Source organism: Salvelinus fontinalis, chromosome 11 (genome assembly GCF_029448725.1).
Source record: "Salvelinus fontinalis isolate EN_2023a chromosome 11, ASM2944872v1, whole genome shotgun sequence".
NCBI classification, from domain to species: domain Eukaryota; kingdom Metazoa; phylum Chordata; class Actinopteri; order Salmoniformes; family Salmonidae; genus Salvelinus; species Salvelinus fontinalis.
In genome coordinates this window covers 53,179,606-53,201,228 of record NC_074675.1, presented here as the reverse complement: position 1 = coordinate 53,201,228, position 21,623 = coordinate 53,179,606, and the positions used below count along the sequence as shown (strand labels likewise).

Genomic DNA, 21,623 nt, shown 5'->3' with positions numbered 1-21,623 from the left:
GACTTTTTGATTTCTTTTTGTTCTACTGGATTGTTTACCCACTAATAGGGAACGTGAGCTGGGTTTAGACCGTCCTGGGACAGGTTCGTTTTACCCTACTGATGATGTGTTGTAGTAATCCTGTATGTAAATGACTGTATGTTTTGTTTACTCCATGTGTAACTCTGTGTTGTTGTTTGTGTCGCACTGCTTTGCTTTATCTTGGCCAGGTTGCAGTTGCAAATGAGAACTTGTTCTCAACTAGCCTACCTGGTTAAATAAAGGTTAAATAAATCAAACTAATAAAATGACCATGTGTGCCATGTCACTCAACAGAAAAAGCAAGGCAACAACAATGGCAACATCAATCTTTAATGGCTGATGCCCTGAACATCTTCATTTTACATCTTCATTTTCATAACTTTTCTTATCTTTTTTTGGTTTTAACAATAAAAATTTCAAACAACCCCTGCAATTCACTGAAATATGTATTCTCCTCACATTGGCAAAACATGAATATCAACAGTATGCATTGAAAAAAAATTAAAAATAAAAAAAATCCCCAAACATGCACATAACAGCCATTTAGTCCTACGGTAGCTTTAGGACATCAAAACAAAGGAATTACATGCTACTGAATGATTATTTCGACTCACATAACAGCTGCGTCTTGAAAGGTGACACCGGGGTGAAAAAAATATGTACTTTCCTTTCTTATATTTCACTCTCACTCTGATTTACAGTTGATCATCCCAATGGGTAAAATGTGGCATGCGACGTTATAATGGAGACATCTTCTGGTTTTAAACTGTTTTAACTGGTTGTACGCGTCACATAACCAGATTACAACCAAGTAAAGATACGATATCATCATATTTTAGTTGTTATCTGGTCAGATAACCAGAAAACCCCCCATTTTAAGATAGGTCTATTTTTTGGGGGTCGCTAACAAAATATTGTTAAAAAATAAATCATTTTACTCAGTTTACAACGTGAATCGACTTCACAATAACGCTATTGCAGCCAGTTTGCCAGGGTCTATCTGGGTATAACGATATGTGTGATAACGTAGTAAAATCATTAAATCATGTAGAAAATATGGTTCTAAAACATTTGCCAGATACATCCTGGCAAACTGGCTGCAATTAAGCGTTATTGTCAATTCACGTTGCAAACTGGTAAAAGGATAAAAAAAAAATAACAATATTTTAAAGTGGTGAGAGCGGGAAAGTATTGTAAAAACTTGGGTAATATTTAATTTCATAAAGGATTTAATATTTTGAGATTAATATTCCATGGACACACTATATCACATCACATCCACTAAAACACTTACAAACTCATGATTTTAACATGACTAATAGAGTTCAATCAACCAATCAGCCAATCCATTTTATGTTAGGCACTCACAGTGACTCTTATGAACTGGAAGGTTAATTGCGTCTGTGTTAAAAGGAATATTACTTCATGGATGTATTTACGATGCTCACATCGACGTTTCGTTTGTAAATGCCTTATAGATCCCCCCCCCCCCCCCCCCCCCAACTTCCATATTAGACATTTTTATTTTATTACACTCTTGGTTCAGTGTGAGATCTTTGACTCATTTATTGGACATAACATGAAAATACAAGACGGCATATGTATATTTTTTGAGATTACAGTACAAGAACCACCAGAAGGAAGGCTTTAACCCCTAAAGCTTCACAGAATGAACAGAGCTCGTATAACCAACTATATTGCAGTCTTTAACCAATTACTCGGCGAACAACGGTGAAACAGGAAACATGATTTTTTATTCCAATCATCCACCTAGGTCATGGATGGACAACTTTGTTAAGGGTGGGGGCCACACAAAAAAAATGCCCCTCATTTTGCAATGGGCCGGAGAGGAAAATTAGCTGGACCATGATAACAAGTTTAGAGGGGGGGGGGGGGGGGGGGGGGGGGGTAATGATCCAAGGGCCTTCAAAAGGGGGGCCGGCCGCCAGTTGCCCGTCCCTGATTTAAGTAAAAAAAAAAAAAAACACGCCTTTGGTCAGTATTGTCTGTATAGTCCTGGTTTACAATTAATTTACAGGACTGGTATACCAGACCAAGAAAAGTCTTACTCCAGGATGAAAAAGTATTTTCAATAGAGTCCCCCAATAGAAGCCTATTTTCAATCCAGGAGTAGGTTTCATCTGGACCTGGGACGTCTCCTATAAAGCCCAAGACCCGAGGCAACACAAGAACTACAAAACAGCTTTGCAAAATGTTGATCCTAGCTAGTGTTATCCCGCAAGTACAAACGCAACGCAAGTACACAGGACTGACAATTTCCGTTCCTGCATTGCATACGTAAGACACACATTTGTCTTAAGGGTGACTAGATACTGTATTGCAGATTTTAATGTTGGCATGGTTCTGAAATTGATTATCTTGGATAATAAACTGGGTGGTTCGAGCCCTGAAAAGCTGATTGGCCGAAAGCAGTGGTATACCAGACCGTATACCAAGGCTAAGGGCTGTATCCAGGCACTCCGCATAATGGCCATATACCACACCCCCTCAGGCCTTATTGCTTAATTATAGCCTGGTATCAATTTACCGTGATGAAATGGCTGCTATTTGGTGTGGAACAGGGGTGCTCAACTCCATAGCCCAATTCTCTCAGGGGTTGGAGTTGAGTAGCCAATTGTAGCAGTACAATATTATGTACATTTTGTATTATGACAAGTAGGAACTAACAAGTTTTGGCATTATATTAGTGTCTCCACTTACAAAAAGCTTAAGGATTGACACAAAGCTACACGACTAATCAGAATCGTTACTATACGAAGAAAAGCATAAGCCTGCGAACTGATGCGACTGCTTTAGTGTGGCAGAGCAATCGGCCATGACACGGTGACTGGCACTCATACGAGAAGTAAGAAAGACTTTGAGGATCTCAAACATTATTACTCACACAGTTGATACACAGAAAACAAATCAAACATTTTCAAACAATGGATTGATTACAAAAATACGTTTTGGTTTATCTTTAAAATATCTAAAGATTTACAGCATTTTCATTTTTTTTTGGGGGGGGGGGGCAAGTCATGCTTCAACATGTAGTAATAATCATTATAAGGAAAGGTATACAGAAAGGTAATAATTATAATCAATAATAATATAATCTGGTAACATTTTGGTCATCCTCTTTTACATAAGACTTTCAAAATGCCTGCATAGGCCTTGCACTCACACAGGTGTACATTCAGAAACATTTCATCCCCAACTGATATGGCCAAACTTTGCACTCTTGAATGTATTTTAAAGTAATACATACGTGTATGGGCTCATACCAATAAAAAAAAAAAAGGTTTGATGAATGTCAATGAAGGTTTTTAGTGGTTATGTTCCAATAAGCACACTAGCATACATACATTACCGTTCAAAAGTTTGGGGTCACTTTAGAAATGTCCTTGTTTTTGAAAGAAAAGAAGAAGAAATTAAAATAACATCAAATTGATCAGAAATACAGTGTAGATATTGTTAATGTTGCAAATGACCATTGTAGCTGGAAACGGCTATGTGTTTTTCTTTCAAAAACAAGGACATTTCTAAGTGACCCCAAACGTTTGACCGGTAGTGTGTGTGCTAGCAGGGATATTGGAACATAAGCCTGTATGTTTAGACTGTGTCATTCTCATAAGGCATCATAAGGTCTTATGTATTGGACTGGAACCAAAGTGGCATCAGTAATTCTTGAGTATGTAACAGTATAAAAAGGGAGGTTGTAGCAGGGGGGGGCTGATGTGTGATGGCGGCTTGGGTCTGGAATGTCCTGAGGCCCATGAGGTTGTTGTTGCCTGATAGAACCAGAGAGAGAAAGGTTGGAGGGGGAGAGGGAGGGAAGAGAGAGAGAGAGAGAGGGAGAAAGAGTGTGATAGAGAGATAAAGAAAGAGAGAGATAGATAGAGAGAGAGAGCGAAAGAGAGAGACAGGGAGAGAGAGAGATAGAGAGAGATGTAGGGAGAGAGAGAGAGATAGGGAGAGATAGGGAGAGATTTTAGGGATAAGTTACCATGGCCACAGCACCTAAGTGCGCACACACGCACACAAACATATACACACACACACACCCTCCCGTTTTCACCACAAACGTCCTGTTCGAGGTTTAAAACAAAAATGACCCCATCTTAAGCCTTAACTGAAATACACACACAAAGGCTGACACAGTGGCAATATGGCTGCAGGCCTTCAACATCGTTTCTGCACAAATGTTTGGGAGTGAGATATTCTTTCTGAAAACCTCCACTTGGTTTTCGCAGCTTCTTCCACAAATCTACACTTTCAAATAAAATGTTCTGTCAGATTGGAGCTTGGCGACCAGCAATCTGAAGGTGTGTGTTACACGTTCGACCTGCCTGTCATGATCGCTGAGCTTGAGTCCATTGAGCGTTTGACCGTGAACTCACCAACGGTCCACTGTGCGGTAAACAAGGTCAGGAATCCTCCTGGTTTGGACATGAGAACCGCCAGCAACACCATCAAGGCCGACCGTGGCCACCATCACACATCATGAACCTGGAGACATAACAAGCTACGGAGTTAAAAAGGTACGTAGCGCTTTATAATGCTATAACGCTATAATGGTTTATAATGATATAATGACTTTTAATACATTTGATAATCTGCTTGTAACAGATTTGAACAATAATGAAACTACATCAGTAAAAACTCATGTACCAATACCAAGGTAATAATTATTACTGTTATTATAATCCACAGCATTATAAAAATGTATAATATTAATAATAATAATGATAATAAAAATAATAATGATAATAATAATAAATAACAATAACTCTAATAATAATAATAATGGTCGAAGTCAGTCTAATCTGATCTGACATGCCATATTTGTAATGGTACTGTATGGCATTCAGTGAATATGTCCCAGGAGTCACTACAGCGGACTTCCTGCTCCTAACAGAACCCCCCCCTCAACTATGGAAGGTCGACCCCTCCACTACAGGCACGCAGATGCTCCACAGAAAATAGACGTCACTTGGCAATGATTATGTCAGAAGTTTAGGGAGTCCTTCTAAAGATAATAAACATTTACAAAAAACAAGATGTCCGTGGAAGAGAGAGGGCCGTCTGACTTGATCCACTGAGAAGCATATGTACACAAGGTAACAAGATCAGGCACGACTGACTTGGCAATGCCTGTTGTGTGTTCAACCGGGGATAGGACAATCGATGCACGCTCGGACAAACTGACCCCATGCATTCTTTAGATTCGTATTCTTTCTGGCTGAAGCACAAAGGTTAAAGATGCCGGGTTTATCATTGAACACATCTTCATGGATTACTGAAAAGTTTATTGATTTTGGGTTAATGTGTTCCCTGACTTAACCTGACACAGGTGTATGTAATGTGGGATAGCCAAACAATCATGACTTCAGATTGAGAGGCCTTGATTTCTCAGAGATTTCCCCCTGGCAATCTCCTATCTGACAATGTAATCAATGATTTACTTACATAGGCAACACTTGATGGTAAAAAAAATAAATATGAAAATCTACTGGCCCTAAATGGACTGGAAGAGAATCTACTGGCCCTAAATGGACTGGGAGATAATCTACTGGCCCTAAATGGACTGGAAGAGAATCTACTGGCCCTAAATGGACTGGAAGAGAATCTACTGGCCCTAAATGGACTGGAAGAGAATCTACTGGCCCTAAATGGACTGGAAGAGAATCTACTGGCCCTAAATGGACTGGAAGATAATCTACTGGCCCCAAATGGACTGGAAGAGAATCTACTGGCCCTAAATGGACTGGAAGAGAATCTACTGGCCCTAAATGGACTGGAAGAGAATCTACTGGCCCTAAATGGACTGGAAGAGAATCTACTGGCCCTAAATGGACTGGAAGAGAATCTACTGGCCCCAAATGGACTGGAAGAGAATCTACTGGCCCCAAATGGACTGGAAGAGAATCTACTGGCCCTAAATGGACTGGAAGAGAATCTACTGGCCCCAAATGGACTGGAAGAGAATCTACTGGCCCTAAATGGACTGGAAGAGAATCTACTGGCCCTAAATGGACTGGAAGAGAATCTACTGGCCCTAAATGGACTGGAAGAGAATCTACTGGCCCTAAATGGACTGGAAGAGAATCTACTGGCCCTAAATGGACTGGAAGAGAATCAAAATGAACACATTCTTTGAGTGTTTGAGTTTCAGAAAAGCACTATAAAAGATCATTTACAGTATTACTTCAAATGTATAGGACCTGCTTCAGGCAATATGTTGGGTTCTTTTTGAGGAACGCTGTAGACAATATTTCAACTAACATGAGACAAGGTGCAGCCAAAAATCACAAGAACACCAGTAGAGAAATAGGTGTGACTCTCATCATCTTGTCAGGAAATGATCCCTATTCATTAGGGATGGGCTTACATTGGAATGGGAATACTGCATATCCATGCATTACACCCCTATTCCACCTCTGAATAATCTCCTGTGGTTGTAAGTCTAATACCTGTGTTACAGTAACATTAAAAGAGGAAGCCAAAGTCTGCTATCTGTTTTACAGTAACATTAAAAGAGGAAGCCAAAGTCTGATACCTGTTTTACAGTAACATTAAAAGAGGAAGCCAAAGTCTGCTATCTGTTTTACAGTAACATGAAAAGAGGAAGCCAAAGTCTGATACCTGTTTTACAGTAACATGAAAAGAGGAAGCCAAAGTCTGATACCTGTTTTACAGTAACATGAAAAGAGGAAGCCAAAGTCTGATACCTGTTTTACAGTAACATGAAAAGGGGAAGCCGAAGTCCCATAATCCACTGAAAAGCCTTTAGGCTCTAGCCATGTTTCTCACATACCAGACCAGCTAGTAGGACGGGGAGGTGATGACCACAGCTGTTGACATGCATCCTGAACAGAACACACTCCTTTGTATACTGTGTGCGTGTGTGCGCGCGCGTGTGTGTGTGTGTGTGTGTGTGTGTGTGTGTGTGTGTGTGTGTGTGTGTGTGTGTGTGTGTGTGTGTGTGTGTGTGTGTGTGTCTGTGTGTGTGTGTGTGTGTGGAGATGAGAGGCAGCGCACGTGCATGTGGACTGTATGTAGGTGCATGTCTTTGTGTGTGGATGTGAGTGAGACTGAATGTGTGACAGTGTTGTTATAAGGGGGATGAATAAAGTCCTACTTCCTCATTAAAAGGGTCTCAGCTGGGGGTCAGTCCCTCTCTGGTGGGAGTTAGTCAGAAGTTCAACAGGAACTGGGTTTGTCAGGCTATTGGCCAATAAGTCCCCCAGGGCAGGCAGCAAGGCTCACACACACACACACACACACACACACACACACACACACACACACACACACACACACACACACACACACACACACACACACACACACACACACACACACACACACGTACGCACGCACCTGTGCAAACAAACACACACACACACACACACACACACACACACACACACACACACGCACGCACCCGTGCAAACACACACACACACAAACACACACAAACACTCCCCCATGATGTCTTGTCAGATGGAAAATCCGGATTACCTTTCCCTGCAGTTCACTAAGCATTTGAGTTCAGTATTAGGTTGTCTGTGCGCATAACCATGTGCTTGTGGACAGGAGAAAAATAAACTGAAATTGCTTTGACATGAAGGCAGCTGAAAAATAACTTCAGACGGAGGAGGAGGAGGAGGAGGAGGAGGAGGAGGAGGAGGAGGAGGAGGAGGAGGAGGAAGAGGAGAATAAACAAACGCTTCAACACATTAAAATGTTCGGAACCAAAAGCTCTTAAAAAAAACAATCAAGCATCCAAAACTTAACTTACATACATCGCAGTTAAAGCTGGGAGTTTTCAAAATGTCTGCCGCAGTGACAGACAGGATGCCAGGTGATTAATACACCTCGTTACCGGCTGTGACTGAAGGCCTTTTCCTGCGTGAAGCACTCTGCCCAGTGTCACGTTTCAGCTGTTTACCACCCAGACACGCAGTCTCCCATGGAAACTTACACGTTCTGGTTACCAACCACTTAACCCCCCCCCTGGCCGTAACTTTAAGCCACCATGTGGCAAATGTTAGGACGACCACGAGTGGACGACAAGCCTGTAATGACCGTGCAACTCGTAAGAGAGCACATCCATTGTTTGGACAATTGCACAGCATTGATAGAGTATGATTGGGCCTCTCCGTCCACACAGGTCACACCAAATCCACTGCAATATAAAATGTTTTTATTCGGGACACGTCTTGTGCATGCAATTCAATACAGTCCACTAGGGGCAAAGTGAGCACCTATTACCATCTAGTAGGGAGATGTCTTCAATACAGTCCACTAGTAGGGAGATGTCTTCAATACTGTCCACTAGTAGGGAGATGTCTTCAGTACTGTTCACTAGTAGGGAGATGTCTTCAGTACTGTTCACTAGTAGGGAGATGTCTTCAGTACTGTCCACTAGTAGGGAGATGTCTTCAATACTGTCCACTAGTAGGGAGATGTCTTCAATACTGTCCACTAGTAGGGAGATGTCTTCAATACTGTCCACTAGTAGGGAGATGTCTTCAATACTGTCCACTAGTAGGGAGATGTCTTCAGTACTGTTCACTAGTAGGGAGATGTCTTCAGTACTGTTCACTAGTAGGGAGATGTCTTCAGTACTGTCCACTAGTAGGGAGATGTCTTCAGTACTGTTCACTAGTAGGGAGATGTCTTCAGTACTGTTCACTAGTAGGGAGATGTCTTCAGTACTGTTCACTAGTAGGGAGATGTCTTCAGTACTGTTCACTAGTAGGGAGATGTCTTCAGTACTGTTCATTAGTAGGGAGATGTCTTCAGTACTGTCCACTAGTAGGGAGATGTCTTCAGTACTGTTCACTAGTAGGGAGATGTCTTCAGTACTGTTCACTAGTAGGGAGATGTCTTCAGTACTGTTCACTAGTAGGGAGATGTCTTCAGTACTGTTCACTAGTAGGGAGATGTCTTCAGTACTGTTCACTAGTAGGGAGATGTCTTCAATACCGTCCACTAGTAGGGAGATGTCTTCAATACTGTCCACTAGTAGGGAGATGTCTTCAATACCGTCCACTAGTAGGGAGATGTCTTCAATACAGTCCACTAGGGGCAAAGTGAACACCTATTACCGTCTAGTAGGGAGATGTCTTCAGTACTGTCCACTAGTAGGGAGATGTCTTCAATACTGTCCACTAGGGGCAAAGTGAGCACCTATTACCATCTAGTAGGGAGATGTCTCCCATACTGTCCACTAGGGGCAAAGTGAACACCTATTACCATCTAGTAGGGAGATGTCTCCAATACTGTCCACTAGGGACAACGTGAACACCTATTACCATCTAGTAGGGAGATGTCTTCAATACTGTCCACTAGGGACAACGTGAACACCTATTACACTCTAGTAGGGAGAGGTCTCCAATACTGTCCACTAGGGACAACGTGAGCGCCTATTACCATCTAGTAGGGAGATATCTTCAACGTAGCGAGGCTATATACAGTAGTGAGGCTATATACAGTAGCGGGGCTATATACAGTAGTGAGGCTATATACAGTAGCGAGGCTATATACCGTAGCGAGGCCAAAACAGTAGCGAGGCTATATACAGTAGCGAGGCTATATACAGTAGCAAGGCTATATACAGTAGCAAGGCTGTATACAGTAGCGAGGCTATACCAGTAGCGAGGCTATACCAGTAGGTGAGGCTATACCAGTAGCGAGGCTATATACAGTAGCGAGGCTATTAACAGTAGAGAGGCTATATACAGTAGCGAGGCTATATACAGTAGCGAGGCTATATACAGAAGCGAGGCTATAACAGTAGAGAGGCTATATACAGTAGCGAGGCTATACCAGTAGTGAGGCTATATATAGTAGCGAGGCTATATACAGTAGCGAGGCTATATACAGTAGCGAGGCTATACCAGTAGGTGAGGCTATAACAGTAGTGAGGCTATATACAGTAGAGAGGCTATATATAGTAGCGAGGCTATATACAGTAGAGAGGCTATAACAGTAGCGACGCTATAACAGTAGAGAGGCTATAACAGTACCGAGGCTATAACAGTAGAGAGGCTATAACAGTAGAGAGGCTATATACAGTAGAGAGGCTATATACAGTAGAGAGGCTATATACAGTAGCGAGGCTATAACAGTAGCGAGGCTGTATACAGTAGAGAGGCTATATACAGTAGCGAGGCTATAACAGTAGCGAGGCTGTATACAGTAGAGAGGCTATATACAGTAGCGATGCTATATACAGTAGCGAGACTATATACAGTAGTGAGGCTATAACAGTAGCGAGACTATAACAGTAGTGAGGCTATATACAGTATGGAGGCTATAACAGTAGTGAGGCTATAACAGTAGCGAGGCTATAACAGTAGTGAGACTATATACAGTAGCGAGGCTATATACAGTAGAGGGGCTATAACAGTAGCGAGGCTATAACAGTAGCGAGGCTATAACAGTAGCGAGGCTATAACAGTAGAGAGGCTATAACAGTAGAGAGGCTATATACAGTAGTGAGGCTATATACAGTAGTGAGGCTATATACAGTAGTGAGGCTATATACAGTAGTGAGGCTATATACAGTAGCGAGGCTATAACAGTAGAGAGGCTATAACAGTAGCGAGGCTATATACAGTAGCGAGGCTATATACAGTAGTGAGGCTATATACAGTAGCGAGGCTATAACAGTAGAGAGGCTATAACAGTAGCGAGGCTATATACAGTAGAGAGGCTATATACAGTAGAGAGGCTATATACAGTAGAGAGGCTATAACAGTACCGAGGCTATAACAGTAGCGAGGCTATAACAGTAGCGAGGCTATATACAGTAGAGAGGCTATATACAGTAGAGAGGCTATATACAGTAGAGAGGCTATAACAGTAGCGAGGCTATAACAGTAGCGAGGCTATATACAGTAGAGAGGCTATATACAGTAGAGAGGCTATATACAGTAGAGAGGCTATAACAGTAGCGAGGCTATAACAGTAGCGAGGCTATACCAGTAGCGAGGCTATATACAGTAGAGAGGCTATATACAATAAAGAGGCTATATACAGTAGCGAGGCTATATACAGTAGAGAGGCTATATACAGTAGAGAGGCTATAACAGTAGAGAGGCTATAACAGTAGAGAGGCTAAAACAGTAGAGAGGCTATATACAGTAGAGAGGCTATATACAGTAGAGAGGCTATATACAGTAGAGAGGGTATAACAGTAGAGAGGCTATAACAGTAGAGAGGCTATATACAGTAGAGAGGCTATATACAGTAGAGAGGCTATAACAGTAGAGAGGCTATAACAGTAGAGAGGCTATAACAGTAGAGAGGCTATATACAGTAGAGAGGCTATATACAGTAGAGAGGCTATAACAGTAGCGAGGCTAAATACAGTAGCGAGGCTATATACAGTAGCGAGGCTATAACAGTAGAGAGGCTATATACAATAGAGAGGCTATATACAATAGAGAGGCTATAATAGTAGCGAGGCTAAATACAGTAGCGAGGCTATAACAGTAGTGAGGCTATATACAGTAGAGAGGCTATATACAATAGAGAGGCTATAACAGTAGCGAGGCTGTATACAATAGAGAGGCTATATACAATAGAGAGGCTATAACAGTAGCGAGGCTATAACAGTAGCGAGGCTAAATACAGTAGCGAGGCTAAATACAGTAGCGAGGCTATATACAATAGAGAGGCTATAACAGTAGCGAGGCTATATACAATAGAGAGACTATAACAGTAGCGAGGCTATATACAGTAGAGAGGCTATATACAATAGAGAGGCTATAACAGTAGCGAGGCTAAATACAGTAGCGAGGCTATAACAGTAGTGAGGCTATATACAGTAGAGAGGCTATATACAATAGAGAGGCTATAACAGTAGCGAGGCTGTATACAATAGAGAGGCTATATACAATAGAGAGGCTATAACAGTAGCGAGGCTATAACAGTAGCGAGGCTATAACAGTAGCGAGGCTATAACAGTAGTGAGGCTATAAAAGTAGCAAGGCTATATACAGTAGAGAGGCTATATATAGTAGCGAGGCTATATACAGTAGGGAGGCTATATACAATAGAGAGGCTATAACAGTAGCGAGGCTATAACAGTAGCGAGGCTATAACAGTAGCGAGGCTATATACAATAGAGAGGCTATAACAGTAGCGAGGCTGTATACAATAGAGAGGCTATATACAGTAGCGAGGCTATATACAATAGAGAGGCTATAACAGTAGTGAGGCTATATACAGTAGAGAGGCTATATACAATAGAGAGGCTATAACAGTAGCGAGACTGTATACAATAGAGAGGCTATATACAATAGAGAGGCTATAAGAGTAGCGAGGCTATAACAGTAGCGAGGCAAAATACAGTAGCGAGGCTAAATACAGTAGCGAGGCTATATACAATAGAGAGGCTATAACAGTAGCGAGGCTATATACAATAGAGAGACTATAACAGTAGCGAGGCTATATACAGTAGAGATGCTATATACAATAGAGAGGCTATAACAGTAGCGAGGCTAAATACAGTAGCGAGGCTATAACAGTAGTGAGGCTATATACAGTAGAGAGGCTATATACAATAGAGAGGCTATAACAGTAGCGAGGCTGTATACAATAGAGAGGCTATATACAATAGAGAGGCTATAACAGTAGCGAGGCTATAACAGTAGCGAGGCTATAACAGTAGCGAGGCTATAACAGTAGTGAGGCTATAAAAGTAGCAAGGCTATATACAGTAGAGAGGCTATATATAGTAGCGAGGCTATATACGGTAGAGAGGCTATATACAATAGAGAGGCTATAACAGTAGCGAGGCTATAACAGTAGCGAGGCTATAACAGTAGCGAGGCTATATACAATAGAGAGGCTATAACAGTAGCGAGGCTGTATACAATAGAGAGGCTATATACAGTAGCGAGGCTATATACAATAGAGAGGCTATAACAGTAGCGAGGCTAAATACAGTAGCGAGGCTATAACAGTAGCGAGGCTATAACAGTAGCGAGGCTATAACAGTAGCGAGGCTGCATACAGTAGCGAGGCTATAACAGTAGCGAGGCTGCATACAGTAGCGAGGCTATAACAGTAGCGAGGCTATATACAGTAGCGAGGCTATATACAATAGAGAGGCTATAACAGTAGCGAGGCTAAATACAGTAGCGAGGCTATATACAATAGAGAGGCTATAACAGTAGCGAGGCTAAATACAGTAGCGAGGCTATAACAGTAGCGAGGCTGCATACAGTAGCGAGGCTATAACAGTAGCGAGGCTATAACAGTAGCGAGGCTATAACAGTAGCGAGGCTATAACAGTAGCGAGGCTATAACAGTAGCGAGGCTATAACAGTAGAGAGGCTATAACAGTAGCGAGGCTATATACAGTAGTGAGGCTATAACAGTAGCGAGACTATAACAGTAGTGAGGCTATATCAGTAGCGAGGCTATACCAGTAGAGAGGCTATATACAGTAGAGAGGCTATAACAGTAGCGAGACTATATACAGTAGAGAGGCTATAACAGTAGTGAGGCTATAACAGTAGATAGGCTATAACAGTAGCGAGGCTATAACAGTAGTGAGGCTATAACAGTAGCGAGGCTATACCAGTAGCGAGGCTATAACAGTAGTGAGACTATAACAGTAGCGAGGCTATACCAGTAGCGAGGCTATAACAGTAGTGAGGCTATAACAGTAGCGAGGCTATACCAGTAGCGAGGCTGTAACAGTAGCGAGGCTGTATACAATAGAGATGCTATAACAGTAGTGAGGCTATAACAGTAGCGAGGCTATAACAGTAGATAGGCTATAACAGTAGCGAGGCTATAACAGTAGCGAGGCTATAACAGTAGCAAGGCTATAACAGTAGCAAGGCTATAACAGTAGCGAGGCTATATACAGTAGAGAGGCTATAACAGTAGTGAGGCTATAACAGTAGCAAGGCTATAACAGTAGCGAGGCTATAACAGTAGTGAGGCTATAACAGTAGCGAGGCTGTATACAATAGAGAGGCTATAACAGTAGTGAGGCTATAACAGTAGCAAGGCTATAACAGTAGCGAGGCTATAACAGTAGCGAGACTATATACAGTAGCGAGGCTGTATACAATAGAGAGGCTATATACAGTAGCGAGGCTGTATACAATAGAGAGGCTATAACAGTAGCGAGGCTGTATACAATAGAGAGGCTATAACAGTAGCGAGGCTATATACAGTAGCGAGGCTATACCAGGAGCGAGGCTATAACAGTAGCGAGGCTGTATACAGTAGCGAGGCTATAACAGTAGCGAGGCTATAACAGTAGCGAGGCTAATCATGTCACGATGATTTAGATTTTCATCCGGGTTTCTGAAGGAGACCGCTTCGAAATGCTTGGAATGGCTTATTGCTTTCTTACCTCGCTTATCATAATCCACAAATATAACTTTGGCAGTTTTGTGCTGTTAATATTTTTTACAAATGTTGTCAACATTGCGAATGACAACCAATTGTAGAATAGGAAGATGTACATAGCAGAACAGGCTGGTTTGACTAGCCGTGGTAAGAAAGCTACTTTTGCCATTTCACACTTTTTATTCCTGTATTACTACTGATATGTTATGGACATTTAGAGGTATAATATATTTAACGAGGCAAGTCAGTTAAGAACAAATTCTTATTTACAAAGACAGACTACCAGGGAACAGTGGTTTCACTGCTTTGTTCAGAACAACAGATTTGTACTTTGACAGCTCGGGGATTTGATCCACCCACTTTTTTGGTTCCTGGCCCAACGCTCTAACCACTAGGCTACCTGCCACCCCACATTGCAGGTGGAAATGTTACAAGTATAGCCTTTAACGTACAGTAGTTGACTGGAAAGCACTGATTTAAATAGATGGGCACTCTTGATCTTATGTACATACTTACTGTCTTAAAATATCACATACCTACCGTTTATGACCAATTCATTTAGCTTGGCGATGCTGGAGAAAGGCATGAGGTCAGTACTAGTCTACCACCGTGAGTTGGCACAGCTGCAGAAAAAAACACAGCTGAAAAGGGCAAGGATAAACAAAGCCCTTTGAACTTAACTTCATTATTCTTTTCCCAAACGTCACAGGAAATAGATGGCGTTATGTATTATAACGGGGACAAAGCTGACTGGATCTTATGGGATCCTGTCTCAGGATGCCTTTTACACGTTTAGATGAAAATTGCGGGGATTGTGGGAATGTGTTGGGAGGGTGAGGATTAGTGTGGTGGGGTGGTGGGTGTTGGGAGTAGTGTGGAAAGTGGGAAATGTGTGTGTTTGTGTGCGTGAGTGAGTGAGAGAGTGTGTGTGTGCCTGCAGAGGCGTGCATATAAGTATGTTTGTATGCAATCACGTACACATCGAGAGCTCGGGACTGACTTATACAATGTTCTATCTGGATTTTTTTTTGCTCAAAATTTAGTTATTGGCATAGCCTTGTTCTGTTCAAAGTTCTCTACCTATAGTACTATAAATACCTCAATTCACGTTGTTAAAGTTCAAAGTAATATTAAGTTCAAATTGCTGACACCATTCAAACCAATGAGGGTTCGGGAACTTTAAAGCCAATGATCTCAGCCAATGATCTCTTTTTTTTGCAGATAGTCCCAAGCTCTCGACTTCCTGTAGGTCCTCCTCTTTTAGGGAGTTTCTTTAGATGTGTTCATGTCTTTGTACAGTAGATGAGTGCAGTTTCAATAAATAGCCCAAAATAATCAGGAAACAACCATTGACTCTGATCCCAATCAGTGCGAGATGCAGGGATGTTGTACTTTGATCAAGGGGTTAATATCCGCTGGGGCAGCCTGACCGTATAAATGACTTCAGCTCCGTTTGATAGAAGGGCACTTATGTCCCTAAAACCCCTCCCTTGTACACTCCCTTCCTCGCTGCCCCCTTGAGGAATCAGAATCAGAATCAGAAAGGAAAGAAAGATAGACAGATAAAAGGGGGGAGGGGGGGGGGGGTCTTATTTACGATCAGTTTTTCTTTGTCTTCGCCTCCTCTGAAACAGCCTGTGTGTTTCTAGAGCTGGGAGCAGGGTTAGGGGGAACGGCACAATAGAACTAGCACCAATCAACAGTAAGTCTTAACCCCCCCCCCTATCTGCGCCTCACCCCTTCCCATCTCTCCCTTTTTCCTTTGGGGGTCTCTGGAACATGTTTCTTCCTGTCCGAGCCTTTGGGAATGGAGGGGGGGGGGGGGTCTGGTGACTGTATGACTGGCGCCGAACACACACACACACACACACACACACACACACACACACACACACACACACACACACACACACACACACACACACACACACACACACACACACACACACACACACACACACACACAGACACGAGCAGTGAGTGTGGTTTTGTGGCTTCTTTGTATAACAGAGTTGTGCTTGTCTACCAACAGATGAGCATGTACCACAATCGGATCGGTTACTGTTGACTATTCCATGCAGTGATGCAGCTGTCCTGTTTAGAGTTGAGTCATTTCTTCTACAGCCTTTAAACCCACTGCCCTGTCCCTGCAATGTGTTACATTGTAACTATTGTTGTAAACACTGACAAAAATAGAATTCTAAATAATCATCAGTAGTGCAAAGGGATCCACTGACCACATGGAATGTAACTGGAGACCTTCAACATGTTGACTATCTAGAGGTTATGACTGGATACCTTCACCATGTTGACTGTCCAACTATCTAGAGGTTATGATTGAATACCTTCAACATGTTGACTGTCCAACTATCTAAAGGTTATGATTGGAGACCTTCAACATGTTGACTATCTAGAGGTTATGACTGGAGACCTTCAACATGTTGAATATCTAGAGGTTATGACTGGATACCTTCAACGTGTTGACTATCTAGAGGTTATGACTGGAGACCTTCAACATGTTGACTATCTAGAGGTTATGACTGGAGACCTTCAACATGTTGACTGTCCAACTATCTAGAGGTTATGATTGAATACCTTCAACATGTTGACTGTCCAACTATCTAGAGGTTATGATTGGAGACCTTCAACATGTTGACTATCTAGAGGTTATGACTGGAGACCTTCAACATGTTGACTATCTAGAGGTTATGACTGGATACCTTCAACATGTTGACTGTATAACTATCTAGAGGTTATGACTGGATACCTTCACCATGTTGACTATCTAGAGGTTATGACTGGATAACTTCAACATGTTGACTATCTAGAGGTTATGACTGGATAACTTCAACATGTTGACTATCTAGAGGTTATGACTGGAGACCTTCAACATGTTGACTATCTAGAGGTTATGACTGGAGACCTTCAACATGTTGACTATCTAGAGGTTATGACTGGAGACCTTCAACATGTTGACTATCTAGAGGTTATGACTGGAGACCTTCAACATGTTGACTATCTAGAGGTTATGACTGGAGACCTTCAACATGTTGACTATCTAGAGGTTATGACTGGAGACCTTCAACATGTTGACTATCTAGAGGTTATGACTGGAGACCTTCAACATGTTGACTGTCCAACTATCTAAAGGTTATGATTGGATACCTTCAACATGTTGACTGTCAAACTATCTAAAGGTTATGCCTGGATACCTTCAACCTGTTGACTATCTAGAGGTTATGATTGGATACCTTCAACATGTTGACTGTCCAACTATCTAGAGGTTATGATTGGATACCTTCAACATGTTGACTGTCCAACTATCTAGAGGTTATGACTGGACACCTTAAACATGTTGACTGTATAACTATCTAGAGGTTATGACTGGATACCTTCAACATGTTAACTATCTAGAGGTTATGATTGGAAACCTTCAACATGTTGACTGTATAACTATCTAGAGGTTATGACTGGATACCTTCAACATGTTGACTATCTAGAGGTTATGACTGGATACTTTCAACATGTTGACCGTATAACTATCTAGAGGTTATGACTGGATACCTTCAACATGTTGACTGTATAACTATCTAGAGGTTATGACTGGATACCTTCAACATGTTGACTGTTTAACTATCTAGAGGTTATGACTGGATACCTTCACCATGTTGACTATCTAGAGGTTATGACTGGATACTTTCAACATGTTGACTGTATAACTATCTAGAGGTTATGATTGGATACCTTCAACATGTTGACTGTATAACTATCTAGAGGTTATGACTGGATACCTTCACCATGTTGACTGTATAACTATCTAGAGGTTATGATTGGATACCTTCAACATGTTGACTATCTAAAGGTTATGACTGGAGACCTTCAACATGTTGACTATCTAGAGGTTATGACTGGATACCTTCAACATGTTGACTATCTAGAGGTTATGACTGGATACCTTCAACATGTTGACTATCTAGAGGTTATGACTGGATACCTTCAACATGTTGACTGTATAACTATCAAGAGGTTATGACTGGATACCTTCACCATGTTGACTGTATAACTATCTAGAGGTTATGACTGGATACCTTCACCATGTTGACTGTATAACTATCTAGAGGTTATGATTGGATACCTTCAACATGTTGACTGTATAACTATCTAGAGGTTATGACTTCATACCTTCACCATGTTGACTATCTAGAAGTTATGACTGGAGACCTTCAACATGTTGACTGTATAACTATCTAGAGGTTATGATTGGATACCTTCAACATGTTGACTGTCCAACTATCTAGAGGTTATGACTGGATACCTTCAACGTGTTGACTGTCCAACTATCTAGAGGTTATGACTGGATACCTTCAACGTGTTGACTATCTAGAGGTTATGAATGGATACCTTCACCATGTTGACTGTATAACTATCTAGAGGTTATGACTGGATACCTTCAACGTGTTGACTATCTAGAGGTTATGACTGGATACCTTCAACGTGTTGACTGTCCAACTATCTAGAGGTTATGACTGGATACCTTCAACATGTTGACTGTATAACTATCTAGAGGTTATGACTGGATAACTTCAACATGTTGACTGTATAACTATCTAGAGGTTATGACTGGATACCTTCACCATGTTGACTGTATAACTATCTAGAGGTTATGACTGGATACCTTCACCATGTTGACTATCTAGAGGTTATGACTGGATACCTTCAACATGTTGACTGTATAACTATCTAGAGGTTATGACTGGATACCTTCACCATGTTGACTGTATAACTATCTAGAGGTTATGACTGGAGACCTTCAACCTGTTGGCTGTATAACTATCTAGAGGTTATGATTGGATACCTTCAACATGTTGACTATCTAGAGGTTATGACTGGATACCTTCAACATGTTGACTGTCCAACTATCTAGAGGTTATGACTGGATACCTTCAACATGTTGACTGTATAACTATCTAGAGGTTATGACTGGATACCTTCACCATGTTGACTGTATAACTATCGAGAGGTTATGACTGGATACCTTCAACATATTGACTGTATAACTATCTAGAGGTTATGACTGGATACCTTCAACGTGTTGACTATCTAGAGGTTATGACTGGATACCTTCAACATGTTGACTGTCCAACTATCTAGAGGTTATGACTGGATACCTTCAACATGTTGACTGTATAACTATCTAGAGGTTATGACTGGATACCTTCAACATGTTGATTATCTAGAAGTTATGACTGGATACTTTCAACATGTTGACTGTCCAACTATCTAGAGGTTATGAATGGATACCTTCAACGTGTTGACTGTCTAGAGGTTATGACTGGATACCTTCAACGTGTTGACTGTCCAACTATCTAGAGGTTATGAATGGATACCTTCAACGTGTTGACTGTCCAACTATCTAGAGGTTATGACTGGATACCTTCAACATGTTGACTGTATAACTATCTAGAGGTTATGACTGGATACCTTCAACATGTTGACTATCTAGAGGTTATGACTGGATACCTTCACCATGTTGACTGTATAACTATCTAGAGGTTATGACTGGATACCTTCACCATGTTGACTGTATAACTATCTAGAGGTTATGACTGGATACCTTCAACATGTTGACTGTATAACTATCTAGAGGTTATGACTGGATAACTTCAACATGTTGACTGTATAACTATCTAGAGGTTATGACTGGATACCTTCACCATGTTGACTGTATAACTATCTAGAGGTTATGACTGGATACCTTCACCATGTTGACTATCTAGAGGTTGTGACTGGATATCTTCAACATGTTGACTGTATAACTATCTAGAGGTTATGACTGGATACCTTCAACATGTTGACTATCTAGAGGTTGTGACTGGATATCTTCAACATGTTGACTGTCCAACTATCTAGAGGTTATGACTGGATACCTTCAACATGTTGACTATCTAGAGGTTGTGACTGGATATCTTCAACATGTTGACTGTATAACTATCTAGAGGTTATGACTGGATAACTTCAACATGTTGACTATCTAGAGGTTATGACTGGATACCTTCAACATGTTGACTATCTAGAGGTTATGACTGGATACCTTCAACATGTTGACTGTATAACTATCTAGAGGTTGTGACTGGATACCTTCAACATGTTGACTGTATAACTATCTAGAGGTTATGACTGGATACCTTCAACGTGTTGACTATCTAGAGGTTATGACTGGATACCTTCAACATGTTGACTGTATAACTATCTAGAGGTTATGACTGGATCCCTTCAACATGTTGGCTGTATAACTATCTAGAGGTTATGAATGGATACATTCAACATGTTGACTGTATAACTATCTAGAGGTTATGACTGGATACCTTCAACATGTTGACTATCTAGAGGTTATGACTGGATACCTTCAACATGTTGACTATCTAGAGGTTATGATTGGATACCTTCAACATGTTGACTATCTAGAGGTTATGACTGGATACCTTCAACATGTTAACTATCTAGAGGTTATGACTGGATACCTTCAACATGTTGACTGTATAACTATCTAGAGGTTATGATTGGATACCTTCAACATGTTGACTATCTAGAGGTTATGACTGGATACCTTCAACATGTTGACTGTATAACTATCTAGAGGTTATGACAGGATACCTTCAACATGTTGACTGTATAACTATCTAGAGGTTATGACTGGATACCTTCAATCTGTTGGCTGTATAACTATCTAGAGGTTATGATTGGATACCTTCAACATGTTGACTATCTAGAGGTTATGACTGGATACCTTCAACATGTTGACTGTCAAACTATCTAGAGGTTATGACTGGATACCTTCAACATGTTGACTGTCAAACTATCTAGAGGTTATGACTGGATACCTTCAACATGTTGACTGTATAACTATCTAGAGGTTTTAATTGGATACCTTCAACATGTTGACTATCTAGAGGTTATGACTGGATACCATCAACATGTTGACTGTATAACTATCTAGAGGTTATGACTGGATACCTTCAACATGTTAACTATCTAGAGGTTATGACTGGATACCTTCAACATGTTGACTGTCCAACTATCTAGAGGTTATGACTGGATACCTTCAACATGTTGACTGTATAACTATCTAGAGGTTATGATTGGATACCTTCAACATGTTGACTATCTAGAGGTTAGGACTGGATACTTTCAACATGTTGACTGTATAACTATCT

At 41.2% G+C, this 21,623-nt stretch overlaps 1 protein-coding gene across 1 annotated transcript in view; it reads right to left on the bottom strand.

Annotated features, from left to right (window-relative positions):
* Positions 1–335: 335 nt before the first annotated feature.
* The window catches only part of LOC129865933 (RNA-binding protein with multiple splicing-like), an 80,026-nt gene continuing 58,738 nt past the window's right edge, over positions 336–21,623 (bottom strand). Inside the window, exons 8-9 of the mRNA XM_055939018.1 lie at positions 4,422–4,530; positions 336–3,812 (exon numbers count right to left, since the gene is read on the bottom strand). The gene's annotated coding sequence lies outside the window, so the exon portion shown is untranslated. The remainder of the gene's footprint in view (positions 3,813–4,421; positions 4,531–21,623) is intronic.